This window comes from Cryptotermes secundus, unplaced genomic scaffold, assembly GCF_002891405.2.
Source record: "Cryptotermes secundus unplaced genomic scaffold, Csec_1.0 scaffold320, whole genome shotgun sequence".
Lineage (NCBI taxonomy): Eukaryota > Metazoa > Arthropoda > Insecta > Blattodea > Kalotermitidae > Cryptotermes > Cryptotermes secundus.
Genome location: NW_019731221.1, coordinates 901,361 through 923,027, shown reverse-complemented (window position 1 = coordinate 923,027; position 21,667 = coordinate 901,361). Strand labels below are relative to the sequence as shown.

The 21,667-nt window shown below is 41.2% G+C and overlaps 1 protein-coding gene across 8 annotated transcripts in view; it reads right to left on the bottom strand.

The window, feature by feature from the left end:
• LOC111866476 (zinc finger protein 384) overlaps positions 1–21,667 on the bottom strand; it is a 448,072-nt gene that overhangs the window by 223,837 nt on the left and 202,568 nt on the right. The window contains exon 1 of one of the 8 annotated variants that reach the window (XM_033752271.1): positions 1,966–2,293. The exons of the other annotated variants lie outside the window; for them this stretch is intronic. The gene's annotated coding sequence lies outside the window, so the exon portion shown is untranslated. Of the gene's footprint in view, positions 1–1,965; positions 2,294–21,667 lie in introns of those variants that run through there. 8 annotated transcript variants of the gene reach the window in all.

The window sequence follows — 21,667 nt, the reverse complement described above, 5'->3', positions numbered from 1 at the left end:
ATTGAGCAGCTCCATGTTCCGGCCGCTTTACCCCCCAGAAGGTTCGGTGGGCCCCAGAGCCGGTCTCAAAGCTGTGAAGAAGAGAACAATTTCTTGCCCCTGCCAGAAATCGAATTCCATTTCCTCGGACATCAAGCTCGTAGCATAACACTGTACAGATTGAGCTATTCCGGTTCTGATAAAATGCATATACATCGTGCTGTCTGTTGAGACAATTGTGGCGTCCATCAGGCTGTGACACGTGTTAAAATGTGATGTGCTCGAAATGGTTAATGCTGTCAGGTCATCAGACATTCAAAGCTTCGCTCCGAGTTCTTGGCTTAGAGACAATTCCAAGTTTTTAAAGTACTTTCTATCATGCGTTCTCGGGTATTAACGTTTTTAAAGCGGTTGGCTCGTTTAGATATCCACTTCTCCAAATGTATCTTCAAATAAATTGTTTATGGCGAATGTTTTTAGGAAAGGTAGTTGCCGTTCCGTATCTATCCCATTGTAAGTGTGGTTGGGGCAGGTCAGTAGCCAGACTGTTATGCAGACCACTAAAAATCCTGCTCATATGTACTATACATTATAAAAACATTTCAAGTCTAAGACCAGTGCCCACTCCTAACCTATCCCAAGGTGATAATAATTTCACTTGGTAAAAATAAAATATGCATAAACGATATTGATGTCCTCTTGTGTTTCCAGTAATGCGCAGATAACGCGTTGTACACAGCCTGGTTTAAAATATGTTTCACAATTCTCTACTTCCTGCGCTTGTTACGTTTATAAAACACGTAAAAGGATTCTTATTATTAGAACTCATTGCATCCTATAACAATTTGCAACATTATAAATTTTACAAGCTTACACACTCCTTACGCCGAAAAAATGCGGTGAAATTCTTTCACTATATTTTACTCGCGTTTCGAATTCAGAAGTCCCCGTGTTCGAGACATCAGTTACCTAGTAGTTTTCATACTTTGTCTGAGCCCATGCCATATTCTAGTATACTGTCCTAGAGCAGGCCATGACAGGTTCCTCCTACATAATTCACTATTATTATTAATATTGACATTCGATTGTGTATAATCTATGTAGCTGATAAAGCTTCGCTAAATAAAGAATAAAATCTTGGAATTGCACTTGTTTGAAATTACACTGCAGTTAGGCTATTTTATACCTCAGAATGCATCACAAATATAAATAGTGTAAAATGAAAACAGGTTTTTGAACACTGATGCTTATAAGGATAACAGGAAGAACATTTTTCTCGACCACAAAAGAAACAAATAAATATTTAAAATAGCTCAAAACACAATATTAAGACGACAAATTAAATAAAAATATAATTCGTTCTATTGCACATCATTAAAATGAAAGATCGTTTGAAGTGAACACGAAATAGCATCGAATAGGAAGAAAAACACACTCCAAGAATTTTTCGAGCTTCGTGGTCATGGCTTCATGGCCCATCTACGTGCCATCTGACGATAATTTGTTGTCATTTAACGCTGTTTATTCACATGCATAGGCTACACAAATGGCTGCATGATTGTGAACGATAAATTGGTTAAAGTCAAAGAAGTGGTCGTGGTATACTTTAAGCTATTATGGCAACACCCGCCTAAAGTAACTACGGAAAACTACGAGCAATTGGTCAAGACTGATATCCTACGTATAAGAATCCTAACCACTACTCGGCAACGTTCATGATGATCATGATAAAGTCATAAACTTTCAAATTATAAGTGTCGTGGTTGAAAATCACATAAATAAAATAAGAAATTGAGAATAATTTAATCGAAACATCTCTACTTGCATACAAGCATACACATTTTCTTCTTAACCTGTTGACACATGTCGTGTTCCCACTGCCCACATAACTAGCTACGCTCCTATATTCAGTAATATTGGGCAAGACGAAATCTACAACAGTAAACACGAAAATAAGTAAGAATTAAACCAAGAGTGTCAACTTACCCAGCAATGCAGAAAAATAATTTCCTTCTCTTACTCGCTTTACAGTCTCGCTGGCGCACGTTGCGCTATGGCACTCAACTCACTAGTCGCGTTGCAATTGTTTGCAAGAATTGTTCCTATTCTTTCCTCAGATCACATGTGCGCCTCCCCGTCGTTCAGAAAAGTACAGCGAAATGGAAAGAAGGAGGCCGCAGACTCGCACTCTTTTTCGAACAACTTTCAAACACGCAATGACCTTGTAATGTTCCTTAACCCCTTTTGAATGTGAAGCAGGAGATGTGCGAAAGAGAGAGAATGAACGCTGGGAACGGGGGAGAGGGCGGGAGGGATAAGTTGCGTACATCACGTGACAAACGTCTTTGCTTTTTTTTATAGTCGCATTACTTTTTTCTCCTCTTTTTTCCTTCTCGTGCTTCTGGTTTAAGACTCTTTTGAATTAACAAGATGCAAGCCTGGCTCAACATACTCCAAGTTGGGATAGGTCTTGTATGGCCTTTTTAGCGCTCTCCTTCATAAGCTGTCATGCAATGTTTGTTCATATTATACATGATTCAAGAGCTATGTGCTAAAGTTCAATAACCTACCGTACCAGTATGTGACACATAAATCCTATGGTAAAGAAATAAAGCAACTGATACATCAGGAGACTGCCGTTGCCTATATCAACATGGTTGCAAGCTGAAGTCTAGAGATAAGAGTTTTTTCTTAATTTTCTACTATATAAATTTGTATAAATATGAGAAATTACGTTACATAACTAAATATGAACATGTGAAATCTCAAACGCCACTGCAAAAATATTAAGCACTTCTATGTCTAGCCTTGGAAATCGAAGTGCACCTCCGTCTAGTGCAGAAGTCAAGAATGGTGGGGCTATACGCCCACTCCCCCATTTGCCTTCTAGGCATAGTGCTCAAGTGCTTAATTAAATACAAGGGATAACTTCACCTTCACAACAACATTTTGCGTATTTATCTCTAATTCTGTTTCAATAAATTGACTTCTACGGTACATAGGAAAGCGGACGTAACTGCACGCCTACCAATTCAGTGTTTAAGAAACCAAAAGTAGCTCAATTAGTCAAAAATTCGACGTCATTTATGGAATATGAAGACTCATTGCAGTATTCACAAAAACTGATCACTGGTCCCCGTCCAAAGTCAGAAGAATTCACTCCAGACTCTCCCACCATATTTATTTAAGATCATTTTAAATATTATACTCCCATCTATGCCTAGGTCTTCCAAGTGGTCCCTTCCCTTTATGTTTCCGAACAAAATATATGTGTATTTATGATTATTCCTATGCATGCTAGATGCCTCCCCGTCTCATACACCTTCATTTGGTAAACCTGATAATATCTGATGAACAGTAATTATGCAGCTCTCCTTTATGTCATTTCTTCCGGTGCAAAAACTGAGCACTAACGCGTTCCGCAATTTATAGCCTTCCACGTAACATTAACACGATGACTCTATTAAGAAGAATGAGATGGGCGGGGCATGTAGCAAGCTTGGGAAATTGGGAAATCATGTAATTTTCTCGGAAATCTTCAAGAAAAGCAGGTTGTGAGGTGCAGATAGAGATCAAGATAAAAATAAATATTAAAATGGATCTTCTGAGGAACTGAGTGCGAATAGTTGGACTGGGTGAAATTATCAGGGTCCAGTGGCGTGTTTCTGTGCCGTCCGTAACCCGCTAAGTAGGTATTAACATTGCAAGAAGAGAACCTGCAACATGGAGTAGGATGGTCAGTTAGTTAAAATATTTAAAGGTCATTCATCTCCGGTTATATAAGGCTAGGAAAAAAGAAAAAAATACATGTGAGCAAAATTTACGGCTCATAGTACAGTTAAATCGTTCAGTACTTAACAACAGAAATTTCCTTTCTTCGCCTGGGATATGGTTCGTTTCCTTGTCGCTATAACAATATGTACACATATACCTGGGGCTGGGTAGCGTTGTTGGTTGAGGCACTATGCTACAAGCCGGAAGGTCGCGGGCTAGAGTCCCGATGAGATCACTGCATTTTTTTCGATTGACCTAATCCTTCCAGCCACACTATGGCCTAGGGGTCGACTCAGCCTCTAACAGAAATGAGTACGAGGAATCTTCCTGGGGGATAAAGAGCGGCAGGCGCATAAGGCTGACAACCTTACCGCCATCTGTAAGCCGATTGTCTAGAGAAAATTTGGGAGCCTCGATGCCTCACAACCCTATGGGCCTTCACGGCCTGTTACAGGGATAGCTTTACCTTTACATTTTTACACATATTAGCTAACTATAAGAAGGAATATAGCTCAAATTAAAAAATTAAAGTGTATTCGTGTAATTAAAAAGAAAAATGTGACAGTATTACAATTGCATCTAATTTCTACCAAAATATGTGTATATTACCCGTGGTTATCATACATGCTGGCAAGAGTACAGGGTAAACGTCACTTCTCTGAATGTTCTCTAGTTGGTCCGCGGTAGGAAGCAGGAAACACAAGAAACAGAACGGTTGCCTTTTTGTATATAACTTACTACAGATGTGAAGTGGTGAGAAAAAACCTGGAAATGTCGAAGCTATTAGAAGCTAACAGCGTCGTAACATAAACCACAAATAATAAGAAAATATGGATGTGGAATGAGTAGAACAGGTGGTCGAACACAGCATGGAATTATAGACCAGCAGGGCAAGGAGTAAAAGGAAGACGAAAGAAGAGTTGGAAAGACAGTTTTTGTGAAGTGGGGTCACCGTACAGTATCTCAACATTAGTCAGTACAACTGCGAAGGGCCGCGCCATAGCTCAAGCGGTTAGTCGCTGGCTTCCCACCGCGGCGGCCAGGGTTCGATCCCTGGTCTGCTCAAGTGGGATTTGTGGTGCAAAGTGGCACTGGAGCAGATTTTCTCCGAGTACTTCGGTTTCCCCTGACAATCTTCATTACACCAATTGCTCCAGAATCACCCTCACATATCATCTTTGGCTGGTACAATAGGCCAGAAGAGGCCGCAGTACAAGGGACTTAGTCCCACCCCACTTACTTACTTATTTACTCATGGAGCTGAGCCCTTCTTGAGGAGCCGCCAATTCTGCAGCTACTCTAGAATTTCCCAGCATTTTATGGAACCCGAAGGTTCATCACCGTGCTCACAAGAGCCCTCCACTGGTCCATATCCTGAGCCAGATCTATCCAATCCATACCATCCCATCCTATCTCTCTAAGATCCATTCTAATATTGTCCACCCACCTACGCCTTGGTCTTCCCTGTGGTCTCCTTCCTTCTGGCTTTCCCACCAATATCCTATACGCATTCCTCGTCTCCCCCATTTGTGCTACATGACCTGCACACCCCACTAGCAATAAAAAAATAGTGCAACTCTTAGTGTAACACTGCAACCACTTCAGAGGTATTGGTCACGTAGTGTTCCAGTCACGTTATTAACGTGCTGACTGTATTGTTTCAATACGCTCACTTTAATTTTTAGCGTAATTTAATGTCTAGCTTTAGTTTTGTATACATTCAGTGCTCGCCTGCTCGGCTGTTCATGATTCAGTTGTCATTTTGTAACCACAAAACTTCAGAGGCTGAGTATATTTCCAGTGATTCATATCAACTACTAAGTTCTGCATTTTTTTATTGATAGTGGTGTGGGACTAAGTCCCTTTTACTGCGGCCACTTCTGGCCTACTGTACCAGCCACAGATGATAGGTGAGGGTGATTGTGGAGAAATTGGTGGAATGAAGATTGGCAGGGGAAACCGAAGTACTCGGAGAAAACCTGCCCCAGCGCCACTTTATCCACCACAAAAGTTCTGCATAGTACGAGCGTTCAGAAACGACGGTTTCTGGTTTGCCAAGGCGCATTCACACAGCGCATACAACCTCGTTTCAAGTGCTGTTTGAAACCAATATGAAGTTAAAAATACACAGTGTAAACAAGGAAGTGAAGTGTGCCTAATTCTCCAGTTTTCCAGAAGCGTTGAGAGAGGTCAGTTTATTCGCAGTGTATAAACAGCTCAAAACTGCATCGCCTTTTAAGATTCGTTTGAGATATTAAACATTTAAATCCCTTCCATGAGACTCTTGTAGAAAAAGTAGCTTGGTGTTTTTCAGCGAGCGAATTATCTGAAGTCGTAAGCTAATTTCTGTTCAACAGGTCTCGGGTTCGAATCCCGGCAGCGGAGCAGATTATCCTGACTCAAATTGTTTTCCCGACACTGCAAGCGAATGCTGAGGTAGTATTACATTTTCCAACTCACTGTTCACACCATCCCTCCTAACATTCTACACTGTATGGTCTTACCCTGGGCTACTTCAATAACCCAGAAATATGAATTCAACCCGTTTATTGCATTGCGGGTACGTCATCAGCATACCCATGTGACCTTCAACGCTCCTCTTGCCGTGTTACTTCATTTCATCGCAACTGTGCAACTGTTATCGGCCATCCACATGGAAACTGATAAGAACTCACTTTAAGAGGCCAATGACCGCCACGTACAGCCGATTTCAGTGTACATAACAGAAGGCAATGTATACGTAGAAGCTAAGAGAAGTCTGTAAGCTAAGTGCATGACACCACATAATGGTGTATAGGGAGAGTGAAGGTAAAAATCCACACGTGCTCTAGATGGTCGTGTTGCATCTTACTTTCAAGATTATTTCTTCCAATTTCCCGTTTACAGTTATCACAAGAATCTGTTTACTAAAGTAATTTTTTTAATACTAGTGGGGTGGGACTAAGTCCCTTGTAGCGGCCTCCGTAGTCTAGAGGTAACGTTCCCACCTCATGACTCGTGGTACGCGGGTTCAAATACCCGGCGGAGGTCGTCGAATAAGGGCGGAAAAATTCAGGGAACAAGTCCTCCGGGAGGGACTTTAAGCTGTGTGTCCCGTGTCGTAACTTTACGGCACGTAAAAGAACCTCATATACCCAAAGGAGATCACTGAGCCAAATTCCAGGACGTTTCCCGCCCAACAATAATCTCTAAGGCCTCTGATAGATGGGGGAAGCATTATAGACACCGCTAAGCAAGTGGCCGAACTCGCTTGCTCGGCGGGACTGATGGTACGCACCATTTATCGGTAGGGTAAAGAGACTGGTAGAATATCATAGAGGGAAGCACAATAGATCAAACNTAGTTCTAAAATTATTCTGTTCTTTGTTTATTCTTTATTTAAATTTGTATATGTAAAACTGTTCCCAGGCTCAGATAATAAATTTATATAAAAAAAAATGTTGTGATGAATGTAGATGAACTGTTGCAAGAAATTATCTGATAACACTCACCACGCCTACGAATTAAATTAATGTTAAACTCGAATTGCCTCTCATCCTGGTCCATCACACTAGCAATGGTTTGAAATGACTCGCAACACCGTCCAGTGTGATTGATTGATTGATTGATTAATAAAAGTTGTATTTCAATTTTTCATCGTCCTTAATATGTTTCGGTGGTATTGCCCATCTTCAGAAGGACATAGTCAACATTTAGGAAACTTCAACCTTCACTTTCGGTGTGACACTTTGCTCTTAGTGTAAGCAGCTCTGTGTGTTCGTTACATAAGCTAATGCTGATTGTGTCCTTCTGAAGATGGCCAATCCGACCGAAACCTGTTGAGGACGATGAAAAATTTAATTACAACTTTTAACAGACTGAAATGAGAAGGTTACTAGTCAGTGATTAATTTGGAAGAAAGTACACGAAAACATTCGTTGTCTATTTTATGGTCCTATCCCCACTCACGATACCTGGCTCCCGGTTCGAGAGCTGGCAACTTCAGCATAAGATGCAAGGGGGCCAAAGACTCGACTTTTGACTTTCGCTGTGACACTTTACTCTTAAGGAAAGNTGTGTCCTTCTGAAGATGGCCAATCCGACCGAAACCTGTTGAGGACGATGAAAAATTTAATTACAACTTTTAACAGACTGAAATGAGAAGGTTACTAGTCAGTGATTAATTTGGAAGAAAGTACACGAAAACATTCGTTGTCTATTTTATGGTCCTATCCCCACTCACGATACCTGGCTCCCGGTTCGAGAGCTGGCAACTTCAGCATAAGATGCAAGGGGGCCAAAGACTCGACTTTTGACTTTCGCTGTGACACTTTACTCTTAAGGAGAACAGCTCTGTGTAGTCATTACGTAGGGTAGCGCGGAGGGCTACAGGGCTTGTCTGAATGTGATGACCATGCAGGGAATTCAACCCTTATGTTTAATTAATTAAACACAAGGCCACCGAGACGTACTGGGACGTGAAAGTACAGATCCACCATTCTTAATCTCTGCATTAAATGGAGGTGAGTGATAAGCTTCACGCTCCTTCCGCTTTAATCTAGGTCAACAAACTACGGTACCCATTGGATACAAGTCTTTGTGTGCGTCAGAGTCGGTCTAGGTGAGTCGTCAGCTTCAAGCTCCTTCCGCTTTAACCTGGGTCAACAAACCACGACACCCATTGGACAGAAGTCTGGGTGTGCGTCAGGGCCGGTCTAGTCGTTATGCGGAAGAGAAAAATATTTTTCCCTTGCCATGAATCCAACCGCAGTTCCTCTGTTGTCCACGGCTGGACAAATATATCTAACAAACTAACTCCAGGAAGCAGAAGTCTTCTTGAAAATTTAACAGTCTCCAAGCAGTTAAGGAATTCAGACCCGAATGTTCATCACCTTGTTAGCACGTGCTCAATACTCGACCCTATCCTGAGCCAATCAGAGGCGTGCTCTCAACGTTCTTATATCACACACGTAATTCTAACAGTTTTACTTCGGCTGTCATGGATCAGTCCATTTAGCCTTTACCAATAAAGAATTAACTCTGAAACAATAAATACTTCAGGCATTTAGCAGATCTCTTCGGATGGGGGATCAGCCTATCACACCGTATTTATCGTAACAGAAGATATTATATTTCAGCATCCTGTTGCATTGAAACACCACATGTAGTCTTCTTCCGTCTAGAATGAAACAATAGCAATATATATTTTGATGGCACTAATTCACATTTAATTCACTAAAATGTTCGTTAAAATGTTTAAAATGTCATTAATATATATATATACATTCTATGTTTATAATCTACATGTTTCGGCCAGACAGGGCCATTTTCAGGTAACACTTTCTTTACAAGGAACACAAATGAACACAAGATACACACGACGAAGGGAGCGGCGCACTCAATGGTGCACAGAGAGGCCGCAGTACAAACGACAGGAAGAAGAGACATCCTGTAGCACCAAAATTAATAATAATAACAACGACGTACTTTAAGAGTACTACTGACAAAGGGCACAGTGCAGCGATTCTTTAAAAATTCTTTCCTGAAGATGGCCCTGTGTGGCCGAAACATATAGCCCATAAACACAATATGTACGGGTACATATACATATTTTAATGACATTTTACACATTTTAACGAATATTTTCATGAATTAAATGTACATTAATGTTATCAAAATATATTTCATATTGTTGAAATATAGACGGAAGGAGACTACAAGTAAAACAGAAGATGACAAAACTCATTCCTCGAGAGGTATTCAAATCAAAATTTTCAAATTTCCGGCGATCCTGGTCAGAAATGGAACTATTAGCAGAAGTTCGTAATTAAGACTTCACAGAATAACAACAAAACAAACGCTGGTATCTGGTTCACAAACGTGGACCATGACAAGAAAAGAAATAAAAACATTTGAAGCACAACAAGTTGCATTCCTCCAGTCACTCGACGCTCTTTGGTGTACAGATCACGCACGGAATGAAATAATTACATAACAGTTAGGGGTAACCAATATAGCACCAGATATTAAGCAGCACACGGCATAGAACGGAGCTTTTCAGTATAAACGCAACGAAATGAGAGATATCAGAAGACCAGAAAGGAAATGGACATAAAAATAAGCCTCGAAAAGGGTTTGCAGATTCCTTACCTGTGCGATAGTCGAACTAGACCAAAACTTAGAGTGGAATAGCAGGCCGGGTTCGATCCAGGGTCTGGTCAAGTGGGATTTGTGGTGGACAAAGTGGCGCTGAGGCAGGTTTTCTCCGCGTACTTCGGTTTCCCCTACCAATCTTCATTCCACCAATTGCTCCACAATAACCCTCACCTATCATCTGGGGCTGGTACAATAGGCCAGAAGTGGCCGCAGTACAAGGGACTTAGTCCCACCCCACCCCACTAGCAATAATGAAAAATAATAATAATAAAGTTGCATACATAGAATCTGTGTGACGGTTAGATGTATAGAGTAAGTTTGGCTAAGCTGGTGGTGAAGATCGGTATCCAAAATAATTGCCCACCCTTTCATCTGGAACGATGGGACCCAAACTGAATAGTTTTGGTGGGGTTTCAACGGGCGTGACGTCATAGGGTAAAAACAGTATTTAACGTAAAACTCTGCTGAAATACTCAGTTCTCTATTTGATTTAATCATCTTTTCCGTAAGCAGCTGTCAGATTAATTTATCCAAATATTAGAAAGAAGAACAGTAAATTTCAACATTTATCCACATTAGTCATCGCAAAAAAAAAGAGTTATATAGTATTTTCATTTCAAAAATACGATTTTCATTCAAATTTCTTTTACGGGCTTCTAGAGTCCCATACAAAAAATAATTTCTCTGTTTTCAGATTTCGAATTTTATTGACTAATATGTTATTATCGCCATTTGGTGCCATAGCTTTCTATTCGCAGTGGCACCGTCATCATTGTGGACAATATACTCGTATAAGACACCTAAGAGATTGCCACGTTACTGGAGGTGCCGCAGCCCGCTGCTAGAATTAGAATTAAAACTTTTCTTTCTTTCCTTTTTTGATGTAAACTAGGAAAAACATAATAATTGGCCGTAAGAATAAATACATATGTGTACCGGGAATCGAACCAGGGACGTCTGGCTACAGATACAGAGGTCACGGGTTCGGTTCCCGGCGCTACTAGATTTTCTGAGAAGTAGTTGATCTGGAACGGGTTCTACTCAGCCTCGTGAAGATAATTGAGGAGCTATTTCGAGGAAATAGCGGCTGTGGTCTAGAAAACCGAAATTAAATGCCGTGGGGATCCGTTGCGCTGACCACGTGACACCGTCTATCCGCAAAAGTTGGCATTAACTTCGCCGACAAGCGGCGGTCGCTCGGTCGGTATAGTTCGCTTGCGGACTACAGGCCACGGATTTATTTGCATGTGTTTGTGTGTGTGTGTGAAATATATTTTGATGGGGAGCGTCAGCCCGTTTGGTGGAATGGAGTTACGATACAAATATTGGCAAGTAAATTCTGTTCCTTGACGAATATAAAAGAATTAAATCACGCTGAAAAACAAATAAAACCCGATTTAATGTTTAATGCTTATTTTTTCAATCTTCTCCAAACATGCCGAATAAAATGTAGAATATTTATTAGATATTTTATCGTGCATTATAACATAAATAAAATAACTTGGCATTAACTTGATATCAATAAAGGGGGAACGAAATAGGAAATTCGGAGCCTCATGTTAAAAAGAACAGGAACAAGTGTTTTTCACGTTCCATGAGAGTCAGTCCTTCACAACACATCTATCTACACAGGGCAAAACAACCGATAAAACCAGATATAGGCTTAACAAATTTAACTCAAGCATGGAAAAAAACACAGTTTAAGGATAGCAAAGCTTATTCGGCCAGAACAGACAGATAACATTTCTTGGAAAACTGTGGGAACTACGCAATTAAGACACAAATTCAAGTTCGAAATTTTCCTTTCTTTTAAGTCGTTAACAATAAACATATCTGGAGAGTACACAGATAGAATTAGACATGCTTAATCTAGATGGGAAAGTACACAAAATTTACCAATATTTTTGTTCCATAAGCTGAATCTACGAGCTTTGACGGTGGTAAATTTGACTCGTGTGAAATACGGATTAAAGTGAACCGATACTGCATAAAACTGAATTTCCATCTAAGATATGATGAAGGTAAAATTATCCCTGTAACAGGCCGTGGAGGTCCATAGGTTTGTGGGACGTCGAGGCTGCCACATTTTCTAGACAATCGGCTCACAGATGATGGCTAGTTTGTCAACCTTACACGCCGGCAGCCCTTTAACCCCAAGAATATTCCTGGTACTCATTTCTGTTAGAGGCTGAGTCGACCCCAGGGCCATAGTGCGGCTGTAAGGATGAGGTCAACTGAAAAAGTCCACCTCATCGGGACTTGAACCCGCGACCTTCTGTCTTGTAGGATAATGCCTCAACCAACTACGCTATCGCGTACCTCAAAATATAATGAAGATTTCTCGTATAAATAATAAAAATATCTTTTATGGTTTCCGACATCAAACATGCAGACGAATGGATGCTGGAACCTCCAAATCATACGCCAGTCTTAGGGAGATAGTGAAAAAGAAATCATCGATAGTAGCGTTCTGTCTTCTGGGACATAACGCAGCGTGGGTTGCTGAAAGTTAACTGAGGTTCCGGCGAAATATTTCCGCTCCGTATTCGTGGTAGAAGTACAAACCCAGCAAGAAACCAGCATGAAGTAGGTAGAAAGCAGAGGTCTGGCCCTGCAGATACTACGTATATTCTTCCGAAACGTCTGTTGACTTTCAACGGACTATAAGTCGATATATCACAGAAGATGGAACTCTTCATAAACACCGCTTTGCTATGCGTTGTCGTCGGCAAAGCAGGCAATTGGAATATGATTGTTGTCGAAACTGAATTTGTTTAGAAAAATCGCGAGGTCTGACTGCGCTCAGGCCATTGTTCGTATGAAACCCGCACTATCTTCACTTCTAGTTAAGCGTCGTCATAAGTCTAGAGGCAACAAATGTGAAAGCCGCAGTATCCTTGGATATGTGGAGAAAGAAATAAACAGATAAATAGAAAGAATGAAGGAGTCAGAAAGAAACAGAGAGACAAAGAGAAAAGAACGAAAAAAAAATAAACGAAAGAAAGAAAAGTCGAGTAAGAGAACAGAAGGGACGCGCCATAGTTCAAGCGGTTAGTCGCTGGCTTCCCACCGAGGCGGCCCGGGTTCGATCCAGGGTCTGGTCAAGTGGAATTTGTGGTGGACAAAGTGGCGCTGGGGCAGGTTTTCTCCGAGTACTTCGGTTTCCCCTGCCAATCTTCATCCCACCAACTGCTCCACAATCACCCTCACTTATCATCTGGGGCTGGTACAATAGGCCAGAAGTGGCCGCAGTACAAGGGACTTAGTCCCAACCCCACTAGCAATAAAAAAAAAAAGAGAATGGAAGAGCCAGAAAGTGGCCGCGCCATAGCTCAAGCGGTTAGTCGCTGGCTTCCCACCGCGACGGCCTTAGTTCGAGCCCGAGTCTCTTCATGTTGGATTTGTGGTGGACAAGGTGGTGCTGGGGCAAGTTTTCTCAGACTACTACGGTTTCCCCTGCCAATTTTCATTCCACCAATTGCTACATAATCACCATCATCTATCATCTGGGACTGGTACAATAGGCCAATCAGTGGCCGACGTGCCGAGTTGACCCATCTGGACTCCACCCCCCCCCACACACCCCCACTATGCGAATTAAAAACAATAGCCGGAAAGAGAGGACGAAATAAACAAAACAAGAGAGAGGAACAGGCAGACAACGATGATTAAATAAGAAGCAAGAAGAAGAGATATAAGAGGGGACATAAAGAAAGAGACAGAGAGAGAGAAGGGAGGGAGACAGAAAGAAATTAAGAGAGAAGAACGAAATATCGTTAAGAAAGGAAGGAAAGGAACAAGGCAATAGATATGAAGAGAAGAAAGCGCAAAATAAACAAAGGGAGAGAGAAATACAGAAAGAAACATACTACCAGAGAGAAAGAAGGAATGGACATATTTCTATTCCTTTGCGGCTTATTCAGCGATGTCGTCACTGTAGCTAAGACATACAGCAGCGAATGACGCGATGATTAACTGAAAAACGTGAAAATAACGTGAAATGAAGCGGTCGTGGCCTAATCTGAGGTAGTACCCGGCATCAACCTGAAAAGACTAAGGAAAACCACGAAAACATCAGGAAAGTCGGTGTCCCGAGCGAGATTCGACCCGGCACCTCCCGCCTATAAATCAACAGGCGTTACCGCTTGAGCCAACTTGGCTCTGTGTAAAAAAAAACAAAGAAAGAAGAGTGAGACAGAGCAAGACAATACAGAAACAGACAATGATAGCATGTAATTCTTCTTTGCTTTATTTACTGACGCTTTTCCAACTGCACAGGGTACACGGCGACGAACAGTGTTGCGAAGAATGACGAATTGGAATGCCGAGCGACGCAGTCGAGGCCTATTCCACGATACTGACGTACTAGGTCTGTAAAAGAGGACAAATGTGGGTTGAGCTGTCTTATGGTGGGTTCTTTACGGCGAGCCAATGTTTACACGACGTTGAACTTTCAGGCTCAGTTGGAGACGGTAAATTTAGTTCATGTAATCTCTGTGCAAATGCGGTTCCAGGAAATCGTAAACAGCCACGCAGATGCGGCATGTCAGATGCTATGAAGCTAATTCAGACTTCTTCATTACCGACTTACTGCGCGTGTTGGCTCCGCGTGACACATGTGCCGAAAATATCCGTCCCGAAAACGAAAGGACACTGGCCATCCTGACCGAATCCTACTCTTTTACACATAAAGGTAAAGTTGTCCCTGTGCTTAACTAAATAAGCACTACGCCATGAAGGCGTATGGGGGAGTGGATGTATAGATCCACATTTACTTGGCCTCGGGACTAGTTGGAGGTGAGTGGTCAGCTTAACGCCCCTGCCGCTTTACCCCGAGGAAAGAATCCCTGATACCCATTGGATAGGAGGCTGGTTGGACCCCAGAGCCGGTCTGGACGATATGGAGAAGTGAAAATTCTTAACCCCACCGGGACTCGAACTTTGACCCCTTGGCCGTCCAGCCAGTAATCAGCCACTATACCGACTGCGCTAACCCGGCTCACCTACTCCTTTTCAAATACTATTCTTATTTCGAAAAATAAAAGGTTTATGAGATCACCTTGTTGTCTGTCCATTCGTATCTGTATAACCCCTAATTGTTCTTATTAGGATGCTTATGATATCACCTTGCTGTCTGTGTGTTCCCCCCTTGTTTATGACGCTTGCGAGATCGCTTTGCTGTCTCTGTGTCCCCTCCTAATTTTTTAGGCATATGAGGTTTATGAAATCGCTTGCTATGTGTCACCCTTGTCGCTAGGCAATGCGCCATCTGTGCGTGTGCGCGCCTCCCCTCCCTAAATATTTTCTTTTCTTAATGCGGTCCGTGTAATATTAAAGGAAAGTAGGTGATTAGTTCTTCCCAGAAGCAAATTTATCTCCTGCAAACAAAAATTTACTTACTTACTTACGGAGCTGAGCCCTTCTGGAGGAGCCGCCAAATCTGCAGCTACTCAAGAATTTTCCAGCATTTTATGGAACCCGAAGGTTCATCACCATGTTCACAAGAGCCCTCCACTGGTCCATATCCTGAGCCAGATCATTCCAATCCATAGCTTCCCATCCTATCTCTCTAAGATCCATTTTGATATTGTCCACCCACCTACGGCTTCGTCTTCCCTGTGGTCTCTTTCTTTCTGGCTTTCCCACCAATATCCTACATGCATTCATTTTCTTCCCCATTCGTGCTATATGTCCTTCCTACCTCATTCTCCTTGACTTGATCATTCTAATTATACTTGGAGAAGAGTACAAGATATGAGCTCCTCATTATGTAAGTACCGCAAAACAGGCTGCGACTAGAACAGTACGGAATTATGACTAGGCCTAGTCATTATCACGCTGCCATGTCCAACATTTGTTGCACTAAAAAAAAGGTCATGAAAAGGAAACAGCAGCGGTGCAGCACTACGTTTCCTGTCAAACCCAAGTCACCAGAAAGAAGACAGATTTAGCAGTTACGGTTTTCTGAACAATACAGGTATGGAGGTGACACGAGAACAGTAACTTTCTTTGACGTCTTATCATCTCATTCTTCCGTTCATTTCTCCCTACTCTTATTCTCTATTTACTTATCTCCTTCCTCACAGTCTTCGAGCTAATCTTCTGCGCTTTGTCCTTCATTTTCCTGACCTGAGCAACTAAGTATTCAGCGTCCCTCACCAGCTGATACAACGTCATGCAACAATGTAACAAAACAAGCAACATCAGAAGGTGTAGTATGGGCTGGAAGAGCGACAGGGGCAAAGAGGTTTCTCTTTTCCTTAGTGCCCAGACCGGTTCTGCGGCCCACCCAGCGTCCTATCCAGTGGGTACCGGCAGTTCATTTCCTTGGGGGAAGGAGTGTGAAGCTAACCTCACCTCTCACACATATTAAGAATGCAAGGAGCTATACCTCCATTTAACTGTATCTTTAGGGCGTGGTGCTCAATCACAGGGACACATTTCCTCTTATTTTAAGAAATATACAACTTCTCAAGGACCTCTTCAGAGAGAAAGGTCTCTCTAGGAAAATTAAGTACCTTAAAACAGGCAACACTCTTGTACAGATACAGCACTGCAGATAAGGTAAAATCGTGCCTGTGCTTAAATAAACATTATGCCATTATGGTGTATGGGGAAGTGGACGTATAGCTCCACCATTCTTGACCTCGGCACTAGGTGGTCAGTGGTCAGATTCACGCCCGGTCGCTTTACCCCCGAGGAAAGACTAACCGGTACCCGCTAGATAGGAGGCTGGGTGGGCCCCAGAGCCGGTTTCGACACGGCGGAGTAGAAAAAATGTCTTGCCCTTACCTGGAATCGAACACCGGTCATTCAACCCGTAGTCCACAGATTTGCGGACTGACTTCTTAATTAAAATTACGGCACAATGACCACATAAACAGCGGTCGACGGTGCGTGGCAAAATAAGAGTATAGTTAGACTGTATCTTCCGAGCCAAACAACTGTTGGGGTCAGAGGAGAAGTACCCGCAAGAATTGAGATTCAAAATCCTGTATTCGGTCTCAGAACAATAAATTTGGGATCTATGGTGGATAAAATAATGCTACTTCCTCTCATCTATCATCCGCCACATTTGGCCAACTTGCGGCCAATGTACGAAAAGAATTCAGTTTCACTCCCCCGCAAAAATAAACAAGAAGTTCTGGGAAGAACTAATCACCTACTTTCCTTTGATACGACACGGGCCGCACAGAATCGACGCGTCCAATAATTCTTCTACTGCCGCGTGTGTATTCTGTGCCGCGGTAACGTTTTTACCGAGCCGTTACTTAGTAAGGAAAGGGTGATACATATTCAGACACGCAGATATTTAAGAATTAAGCCGTTGATATGGGCACAGATGCCATGATATACAGCCCATGTTTCATAAAGATTGTTTCAGGCATTCAAAAGTTGATTAGGAAGGGGTTACAATGAGCACAGAGTTTTCGAAATTGGGAAAGTAAGCTAAGAAGGCCAGAGATTGTGAGAGTTGTCTATAGAGCATTGGCGGGGTTGTAATTGGCAGCGGGCAGTCGAACGAATGGGATTGTGACCCGGCCCTCAGTGGGGTTTAGTGAGAATAAACATCTGACAGTCTTCGCTATTGTACGGCCTTAAAGATAACCGTATAACCTATCAGAACACAGGTCTACTCCTTGTTTCGTAGCCCTGTTCGAGAAGGAAAGCACTGCTGATAAATAATTAAAATATGTTTTCCTGGAACTAAGTGAGAAAAAATGTATTTAATCAAATTTTCGCTAAGACAAAGAGTGCAAAGATAGGGACACATAAAGATAAAACATTCTTAACGTCATAATATGAATATTCCACTTCAACATTTCTTTCTGTTCCGCAAAGTAGCTCTTGAGACGTAAATCCAATTTTCATTTTACGAAACAAGTAAAGGACAAGGCATTAGAAGGAACTAAATGAATAAAAAGATTTACAAAGGTAGCAAACGAGAGAAAGAAATGCTAATGTATAGAATACATCGTAATGCTAGCTAAAGAACGAAAGGTTTCAGTGTCACAGAGGGATCTAAATGCTATTCAGAATTTTCGTTTGCCTCTGAGGAATATAAAAACGCGACTTATGAAGTTAAAGACGAATAATACTAATATTAATAACGTTTCTATTTAATGTGTAATTAATATCTTCCCCGTTGTTCAAGGAAGATAAATAATTTAGGAGATACATAAAGAAGATTAGAAGATTGATGTGACTCAAAGAAAGGAAAGAACGGAAGAACAAAAACAAGGAGAGGGGAAGGAATATAAGGCTAAATTTAAGAAAAATAAAAGGAACAAAAACAGAAATAACCAAAATTAGTGTGTTTGAGGAACTTTGATTCAAATTTCTCTACCAAATATAAAAAAAATATTCACATAAAAATTGTCTTTTTCAGCATTAGGTCTAATAGGGCCATACCTTCACCGTTGCAAAAAAAGTGTAACTGTATAATTGTATATCTCTGTAAAACAGTGTCTTATAAGTCGTGTAAGCATCTTGTGGGCTGAATTAAGTATATGTCTGAAAAAAATCCCATCACAGAGCTAATTACGATAGATATATTTGTAATTCTGGGCAACCGGAATTTATGTTTTTTTTTGGAAACATTGTAATAAAATCAACAATTTCAATTACAAATTACAAGTTATACTGATATTGCCAGCAGTGTATGTCTCGAAACACCCTTATACTGTCACACTATTCCTTCCTTTGTTATTTTTCTGTATCTATTAATTACTAATCCCATAGTAACTCATTTTCCTTCCACATTCTCCTTTACACTAAAACGACCTGAATTATTATTGATTAAAACATGACATTCCAGTAGAAAAAAAATACAAAGTGTTCTATGTACTAACTTATTTGAACATCACTGTGGCTTTTATAATTATACGAATACATTATGGCATGAAAACCGTAATAGTGAAGTCAGAAAAGACAGTCATTATTAGGTAACGGTTGGCTAAACACTTTCCAAGTGTTACGCTGTCAACGAATACAGGCTTGTTCCTGGACAACGACTAGGTAAACACTGTTCCTCAGCAACGAATTAAAGTGGCAACAGGTACACAGAATAACAGAGGGAATGTAAGACATGGTGTTCTGTATGCGGTTCGCACCGGTTCATGAAGGGACACGTAATTGATTCGCAGGGAGGAATGAATCGTATTGAGTAGCAGAAGACTAGAGACCAGTTCAAGAACCTGAAGAAATAAAGTGTGGACTCTTATAATCAAGTGCAATTGTAATAAAGACGTCAAATAAATCTAATCAAGTCTAGAACCCGCGATTATCAGTCACGAAACCCCGTTTACGTGATAATATCAAAGAACGTAAGTTTATTATCAAATGGCACGTTGAGGCCGTCTGTAGATAATTCCATCTATCAGAAATTCAAAGTACTAATTTCTGTGACCTTGGAGATCTATGCCGGCGGTAGTTTAACTACCAGTAGAGTCACCCATGCCAGATAGGTCAGAGAGTAGAGTCCAGACTAAGAGAGATACCCTGGTCCTCCAGGTTTGGTGCTGGTCATGAGGCTAACAACCTCATCCTGTAAAAAGAATTTTGTTCAGAAACCTAACAGCCAGTCTCGGGTCATCTTGTGTGGGTCCATTCCTGTGGCAGAACGCATTGATTGTAGGAGGCCAAGGCTCACCCAGGGTTGTAGGGCCGAGTAGTAGGTAGATAGGCAGGTAGTAGGTAGGTAATCTCTGCGACAGTACATAAGCAAATACATATCAAATTGGTTTGTATACATAGGATTATGTTCGATATTGTCCACAGACAAGAGTAAATTAGCTATATATTATGTTTCGAAAGTTGGTTCTGCTGCCATCTTCAGTTGATGGCTATCATTACTCAACAAATTAATATACCGGCCGCAGAGGGCTGCCTGAAATTTAAAATTCCGTATGTTAAAGGTTAAAGATCAACTGACGTTTCCGAGGAACATTTCCATTCCATTCTAGAGGGTGGAAGAATAAACCACGCAAGAAGCAGTCATGAAGTTATGCTTGCTACCTGCTTCATAATGGTTTTTGCTTGGTTTATTCTTCTATCCTGAGGTTGCGAGACGACATGTCCCAACGAAACATCTGTTAAATTTCAACAGACTATACGGCGTACTATCGCAGAAGATAGAAATCTTCTATATTCTAGTAGCCTCTAATGTTTGTATCCTGTTGTGTTTTATATTAAGTTACAAGTAAAACTGATCACCTCTGTGGTCTAGTGGTCAGAGTTCTTGGCTACAGATCTAGAGGTCCCGGATTCGGTTCCCGGCGTTACAAGATTTTCTGAGAAGTAGTGGGTCTGGAACGGGGTCCACTCAGCCTCTTGAGGATAAACGAAGAGACATTTCAAAGAAATAGCGGCTCCGTTCTAGAAAACCGAAATTAATGGGCGTAGGGATTCGTTGCGCTCACCACATGACACTCTCTATCCGCTAAAGTTGGCACTAAATTCGTTGACAAGCGGCAGTCGCTGGGTCGGTATAGTTCCCTTGCGGGATAAAGCCACGGGGTTTGTTGTTTTGTTTTGTTTTACAAGTAAAACTATATTTTACCCCTTTAAGAACCATCAGCACATCTTATTTTTGGGTGTAATGTGAATTTAAAACCCATTCCATTACACACCTCAATCTATAGTAGTCATCTACAAGTAAACAAATTAATAAATTTTAGACGTCCGAATAAGACTTGTTAGAGGTTCCTAGGGGAGTAAAATATTGTTTAACTAATAACTTAACAAGCTTGTACACTAAATAATAGAACACTGGACCATCTGTCAGTATAATGATAACCAATTTCCTGAAGACGGAAGTATAGGCAACTCCAGAAACGTCGTTTATATCGCCATACTACGAACAATGGACAACGTCGAACATGATAATAATACAATGAAAATTCATGTATTTCTTATTAGTACAATTAAAAAAACAATGCAGTTTCCAAGAGTTTCATGTTACTGTTTTGCCTTACAACATAATAATTCATTGTAAAACAATAAAAACAAATTAATAAACGTCTGATACACATCTTGACTTGTAGTACATGTTCAACACTTAGCAGCTTCCGGAACATGTCTATTGTTTCGTAACCATCCTCTGTTCTGTAAAGATATTCACGTGAGGTTTCAAATACTGTCTTGGGTTCCTGCCATGTGTGAGGCGGAAAGGAAGGTGGGCTGTGGGTGTAATGGAGGGGTGGAAATTGTAACCGTTGACTCTGATAGGTCCGAAATAAAAGGGGGTCCGCGGAACTCGGTTACCAGTTAGGATTATTTCCATTCTAATTTCCCGCACTGTGTGCCAGGGCAGTTCCAAATCACAACCCGTGACGAAAATTGGTCTCTGCCTGAATACAGTCACAGGAATGCAATAGTGAACACGGTCGGTTCTGGTACGTCTGCGTTTCGTCTCATTACAGTTGGTCGTCTAGGGGTAAGAACTTGGACTCTTAGAAGTTGGTGCCCCTGTCAGATCTTTGTGTACATCTTTATGTTCAGAGATTTTATAACTCTAAAATTTTTGGTAATGTGAAAAATATTAATCGTTCCCTCCCCCACCCATGGTTTGGAGCCAATGTTGTCTTCTAATGCACAGTGGTAACCATATGTACCACGTATTTAATATTCAAAACTGCATTTTTCCCCACATAGTGTAATAATGTGTTTTTTACGATTCTCATATAAATTTCGATTATTCGCCTAAAGAGCATTAATCAGTTAGACGTTCTAATAAAGATGAAGTTTGTTTTCAGTGAGGTGAAAAGATAATTTTTAA